Below are 7,163 nucleotides of genomic sequence, written 5' to 3'. Positions count from 1 at the left end.
TTTAATAAGAATATAAAACGTATTAAAAAAAAAACGAGAGAGAGAGAGAGAGAGAGAGAGAGAGAGAGAGAGAGAGAGAGAGAGAGAGAGAGAGAGAGAGAGAGAGAGAGAGAGAGAGAGTCCAATATAAGCTTTGTTTTCCATTCAATGTATTGTCTTGCCACCCTGCTTTTCCTGTATGCAAATCAAGCCAGTGAGGGGAAAAACGGTCTGTCTAGTTACTGGACCAGATGAAATGAGACGGAGAGGTAATAAAGTCTGTCGGCACGAGGACCTTGGATTTATTAAGTAAAGTGGCAACGGTTACACAGAGTCATAAAGCGTGAGAGATCGAATATGTCTAAGTCCCTAATCAGCGCTGATGGTTCGTCCAGAGCTTCGCCTCCGTGGAAGGTCTGCTTCAGAAGAAGATCAAGAGTCCCTGTGTGATACAGTCTTATGCTGTATCCTCCTCTCGATGAGGTGTGTGCGTTTGAGGTGTGTGTGGTTCTGTGTGTTTTTGCTTGACCTTGGCTCTCAGGCCCTAGTATATGCATGTGTATCTCTTGTGTTCCTCCTAACGGGGGAGAGCTCCTCGAAGTGTCTCCTGTGTGATAAATTAATGTGGCTCTCCCGTTCTTGAGGATGACTGATGCATTGTCTGAGTGTCTACCATTTGCCTGGTTGGGAAATGGGGCCTTCGGCTCCGGCCTTGACCTGACTATATTATCATGTTTGTGTTATGTGTTCGTTGGGTTAGAGCAAGAGTTGACTATATTGTAATGTGCCTGCCATGTGATGTGCTCATCAGGCTAGGGTAGGAGTTAGCTATATTTGTAATGTACATGTGATGTACTCAGCAGGTTATTTTGCCCAACACCAGCTGCACATAAATAGCGTGTGTGTCCACAGTCCGCCTCTTTATTGGTGCCTACCTTTTGTGGTTGTTTAGGGTATTAGAGTGTTTATATCATGGAATTGCCTGGCGATTAAGTGGTTTCAGCCAGTGTTTTTGTTGAGCTGTGTAGCATCCCTTTGTTATAATTCCGTATGCATGTGCATTCTCTTCAGTCAATTAACCCCAGTATTTTGACCTGAATCTGTCCATTGTCACCTATCCATTTAATTTATCATCCCAGTCACGTGTTACTGCTCTTAAAACGAGCCGGGTCGTAACATAAATGGGGGCTCGTCCGGTGTAATGTTTAGTTGGGTTCTTTAATAAACACACCGTAAGTAGCTTGAGGGTGCACGCCACTCACACTAGGCCATCTGGCCGTGGCCGTTGGCCGTCGAAACTGTGGCCTGGCCACGGTATGCTCTTGTACATACGTCATCACGTCGTAACACGTCATCACCAAGCGTCCGCTGCATGGATGTGGGTCATCTCTTACAGTGCCTGAATATCATCGGCTGCCCAAATGGCTAACAGACACTTGACTTCTCTATTGCTGCTTTCACACCAAAAAGAACCAAGAGCCAGTTCCGGGCTGGTGCTAGGGCCAGTTCCAAACAGGTTCCAGCCTTATCCCACTTAAGAACCAGTTGGTTTCACACCGGCCAGAGCCAGCCATGGAGCCGGCGTGAGCAACGTCATGACGTCACTGCAAACGTCTCCGCTAGTGAGCTTGGACAGAAGCATACGGCCAACATCTTTCTTTATTCTGGGTGGAAATAGTAACATAGTTACGCCATTAAATGCGTTTATGGAAACATTTTTAGCGAGAAATGTGGATTTTACTTTCATAATGTTCGCTCGGTGAATGTGAAGGATGTTTGGTTTGATAGTTATGACGAAGAGGGAACGCTCCGTTCACTTGCATGGACATGGACTCATCTAGCTGCGTTGGCGCGTTGACGCGTTGAAGGTCGATTCAATCCGTGTATGGTTCGTTCTTTGAATACTCCGATTTAAAACAAAATCAGAAAAAACAAAAAAGAACCATACACGGATTCACGTCCATTGTTTACTTCGGTGTTTTAAAAAATGCCGGTCTTCGTTGGTCTTCGTGTTTCTGAAGGTACGGAAAACTCCGCCCCCTGCCCCCGGCGTAAAAGCGGTTCTAGTTCTAGCCCAGCTCAAAAGTGGGGCCAGAGTTGAACCGGTTTTTAGGGGCCGGAGCCGGTTCTTTGGTGGTGTGAAACCAAAGCCCTGGCCCTAGCTCCGAACTGGCCCGGAACCGGCCCCGATTTTGCGGCGGTGTGAAAGGGGCATATGGGACCAACGTGAACCAACAGTTGAACAGCTTGACGCCATGTTTACCGTTTAATGGGAAAGAAGGCTCGTCGCCTTTATTATGTCCATGATCGTCGCATGGACTATACGTCATCCAGCTCAGGTTGCGTAGCCGTGCGTGTGCGCGTGCGCGTGTCGGCTCGTTAGCATCTGTACCGTGGCGGCCCGTACCGTAGCAGCCTGGCCAGACTGGCCACACTCACACTGGCAGATTTGAGCACGGTTTGAGCAAGGTGTGAAAACAGCCACGGCCAGATGGCCTAGTGTGAGTGCACCCTGAAGAGAAGGCCTTTATATTCATGAAGCAAACACCAGGTAACATTAACTCCCCTTGTCGCATTCTGAACCCGGAACTGACATAAACATGCAGTGCGCCAGTCCAACTGTGCATGCTCTGCGTGACAGTCTAATAACTGATGTTGATATCATTACATCTCCCTTTCTTAAAATAAGAATGTAAAACATTTATTTCGACAACACACTTCATTTTTCAATGCTTATCTTTAACTCTTATGAACTGTGATTATTAACTGCAACAGTTAGGCTTCTTATTTAAATTTTTTCAACTGCAGTGTAAGAACATTAGAATATTCCAGGGAAAGTATAAACTCATAACTTTACAACAATACTCATGATAGCGTTGCTATGGCGGCGCGTCTAGACGCAGCGGGTTTGAGCTCTGCTTTTCGGTGCTTTTTCTTAGTGTTTTTGTACATAAATTAGATTTATTAAATTTAAAAAAAAATAATTGTAACGTCAGCTGGGCAAATCCTGTCTACAGTCGTCAGGATCTAATCAGCATCGGATTTCGGGCCGAACAGGCCATAAATAAGGACTTTATTCACTCCAACGGCATACCGGAATGTATCGCAAGGACGCCGGGCGCTCCGTGGAACGACAGAAATAGCGACTCCGGTAAGAACAGAGGATGGGGTTTATGCATTTATGTGAACAACGATTGGTGCACCAACGTTACTACCATCGATAGCCAGTGCTCCCCTGACTTGGAGTATTTGACCATCAAATGCAGGCCCAAGTATCTTCCACAGGAGTTTACTGTTGTCATGGTTACGGTTATTTACATAGCACCGAATGCAAATGCGAACTCTGCCCTCAGTCAGCTGTACAACGCCATTAGCCTTCAGCAAAACACTCATCCAGAGGCAGTGCATCTCATAGCAGGCGACTTTAATCATGCTGATCTGAAAGTAGTGCTTCCCAAATTCCATCAGCACATAAACTGTGCTACCAGGGGAGGAAACACTCTGGACAAAGCCTACTCAAATATCAAGCATGGTTACAAGACTAAACAGCTACCTCACCTGGGAACATCTGATCACATGTCCCTGCTTCTGATTCCAGCATACACCACAATTAGGAAACCCCCCCCCCCCCCCCCCCCCCAGTAACACGGACTGTTCAAACCTGGCCTGATGATGCCGCACAGCAGCTGCAGGACTGTTTTGGAAATTCCAACTGGGCCATTTTCAAAAATCAGGACTTGGAAGAGTACACCTCCACCGTACTCTGCTACATCAAGCATTGTGTTGTTGACACTGTCACTGTGGACAGGCGCATCCGGGTGTATCAAAACCAAAAACCCTGGATGACAAAAGACGTCCAGACCCTGCTGAAGGAGAGGGACACCGCCTTCAGGTCTGGAGATGTGGTACATTACAGCGTGGCCAGAACCTGCCTGAAGAGAGGCATCAGGGAGGCCAAGACAGCATATAGAGGAAGATTGGTCCTCAAGAGGAAGATTGAGGACCACTTCAGCAGCAACAACTCAGGGCAGGTGTGGCAGGGGGTCCAACACATCACAAACTACAAGTCCAGCAGCCTCACAGCAACCAACGGTGATGCCTCGCTATCTGAGGAACTAAACTGCCTCTTTGCTCGCTTCGAGGCTGAGTCACTGGAGGTGGCTCCATCACATCCACCAGCCCCCAGCAACGACATCTTCACAGTGCAGGCACATGAGGTGAGGCGCACACTACGGGCAGTGAATCCTAGGAAAGCTGCTGGACCGGATGCTGTGACGGGGAGAGTGCTGAGAGGCTGCGCTGACCAACAGGCTGATATCTTCACTGATATATTCAACCAGTCCCCGTCCCAGTGCAAGATCCCACCCTGCCTGAAGTCCTCCACAATCATTCCTCTACTAAAAAAGACAACTGTCAGCAGCCTCAACGACTACCGCCCGGTGGCCCTTACACCAGTCATCATGAGGTGTTTCGAGAAACTAGTACGGAGCCACATCACAACAAGCCTGGCAACCCAACCCGGTATCACGCGATTTCGTGCTCATGCGCACGAACGTTAATCTATTGAAGCGTGTTCCAGAGCACGAAAGTCCGACTTTTTTCGTGCTACACAGAACGAAGTGTAAACCAATGCATTCTGAATGGGAGTGTTCTCAGACAATTAACGTGCTCCACAAAACGGTACGAGAGAGAAAGAGAGAGAGGGAGGGACAGAGAGAGAGAGCGAGAGAGAGGATTCAGAAAGGGAGTTCTCAGATAGTACAGTGCACCATAGTTATGTTTATGCCAAAACCACAAATGCTATTTATATATATATATATTGCCTAATTATATATATTGCCTATATATATATATATATATATAGGCTAAATATATAATGAGGCTATAATTATATTATTTAGCGTGTAATGAGACAATCTATAGCCAAATTGTCGAAGATGCCCGAGAATCTCCGGAAATATCAGCATGGGAAATCGGCGCATCAGACCCATGAACCGAAAAGAAAGACGTCATCTCAAGCGGGAGAGAACGTTTGCGGTGCTGGTTTGTGTCACGTAAGTACAGGGCTACAAGTCTCATGCATTCGGCGTGAGACACACGCAATTCAACCCATGCACACGCTCAAACCTGGTCTCAAAATACGTGACACTGTCACGTTATTTAATCTATTGAAACGTGATCAGGGACACGTAGGCCTATTTTCTAAATTTTGTATTTCAATTGGAAGTAGGCTATTTGTCGTGTCACTAAGCATGACTTCCAAACTAAGGTTCTGTCCGGGAGCGTTCTCCCTAATGTCCCTTATGGAGCTCCGTACAGATCATTCATTGTTGAAAATTGTCTGTGATAACTAACAAATGACAGCTTTTGGCCACCCGTTTCTACTTTCACCTTTGATACTGAGAAATTGTGACAATACACAAATATATTAAATGCAGGTGCGCTGCTCTGTAGGCAAACCGCGAAGGAAAAAAAGGTACCTGCTTCATCTGTTATTTTTAGAATTGTATGTCTTGATGTTTATTTTATCTAGCCAGCTATTCTCTTGTTTTTGGCTACGTGAATGAACGTCCGCGTCGATGCCTCGCAAGTCCAGTGTCGCGAGTGGACGTTGCCATGACATCTAGAAATCATACCGTATTTAATGGGTTATCATTAATATTGATGTGTAGGGGTTGATTATAACTCGTGAATAATATTGTTTAGACCACGGTCTGGGGGAATACTCGTAGGCTGCAGTGCGTGCATTAACTCCTGATTTAGCCCTACAGACACCTGCTAAGCAGTTCCAGTTAGTGTTTAGATTCTCTGCCCGAGCCCGAGCCGGACGCGGGCCGGGTCGGGCCGATATTTCCCACCACTATACTCGGGCCGGGCCTTTCATCAAGCGTTTTTATTTTTAGTATTATTTCTCTGCTGATCAACACTACCAGCCAACGGGTTTTGCCATTGGATTTTGGATTATTGCAGAAACATTTGCATCTTTGAAGCACCTCCTCAAATACTAAAAATAAATAAATAAATAAAAATAACCGTGCTCCAAAGAACGAAATGTAAACCAATGCATTCTGAATGGGAGTGTTTCTCAGATTTTTCCATGCTACACAGAACGAAATGTAAACCCATGCAAATAAAGACTTCATGGTCATAATAGTTTAAACATCATTAATCTCCTGAGTGTGTAGGGTGGTATTCTATTTTTTTCAACGGGGCTGCATCCAGTCACTTGACCGTCATGGTTGCTATGGTGGTTGTTATCGACGGCCTCCTCTAATCCTTAAATGGTTCTAAAAACCACGCGGCAAAGGAGCTGCCGTCAATTGTGTTGTTTTTGTCGTAAACTAGGGTCCAATGGTTAGAAAATAGACAGATATTCCAAGGTATCCTTAAAAGGCAGCTTGGATGTTTTTATTTTCTGCAGTTTAGACTTCTTCTATAACCTATTTTTGAAAACAAAACACCAAGCTCATTGATTTAACGAGGCAGGGTTATTTGAAACAATTTATTAAATAAACATTTATGAGGTCATTCCTTCTCCTGATTTTGCTTCCTATTTATGTCTAGTGTACAACCCTACTTTCCACAAGCATCACCCCCCCCCCCCTCCCCCAATTAGGAGGCCGAAGCCCTAAAGGAAGTGATGCAATAGGTGACTGGGTCGACAACATTTAAGTAAGCTGTACCTTGGGGTCTCTTATATATCAAAGGGGGTCTCAAAGGACGCATATACGCTTCAACCTGTGGCTCCAGCCATACAGGAAATGACTCAGCAAGTGCTCCATCTCGTTGCACCTAACCCAGCGGCTCGCTTGCAAGATTTTGGCCTGAAGTTCTTCCCAGACCTACACCCTAGCCATCCAACCTGCATATCTGAGAATCAGGCCTCTCTTTAATAATGACAAAAAGTTATGAGAGAAATGCACATTAACTTTTGTTGTCTCATAAGCGGCGTGGTGCCGGCTCCTTTTGACCTTTTGACCCCAGACTTCTGGGGGAATAGCTGAATCAATTCATTAGTCAATCAGAAGCATGTAAATATCTTCCCGGTGGCGTAGGAGGATGAACAAGGTGTCCTTCAACATCGATGCTTGCAGGCGATTGCAACGGTGCCACACATGAGCATATCCGAACATGTTTAACGGTAGTAATTAGCTGTCGAAATTGAAGGCCATAACCCTCATAAG

The 7,163-nt window shown here is 45.8% G+C and overlaps 2 protein-coding genes across 3 annotated transcripts in view; one reads left to right on the top strand and one right to left on the bottom strand.

The window, feature by feature from the left end:
• LOC132463690 (uncharacterized) overlaps nt 1–7,163 on the top strand; it is a 142,960-nt gene that overhangs the window by 91,906 nt on the left and 43,891 nt on the right. The gene's annotated exons all lie outside the window — the stretch shown is intronic.
• Nucleotides 1–7,163, bottom strand: part of LOC132463689 (uncharacterized) — a 139,861-nt gene that overhangs the window by 125,780 nt on the left and 6,918 nt on the right. The gene's annotated exons all lie outside the window — the stretch shown is intronic.

Source organism: Gadus macrocephalus, chromosome 8 (genome assembly GCF_031168955.1).
Source record: "Gadus macrocephalus chromosome 8, ASM3116895v1".
NCBI lineage: Eukaryota > Metazoa > Chordata > Actinopteri > Gadiformes > Gadidae > Gadus > Gadus macrocephalus.
The sequence above is the reverse complement of the archived record's forward strand: the minus strand, read 5'-3'. Positions and strand labels throughout refer to the sequence as shown.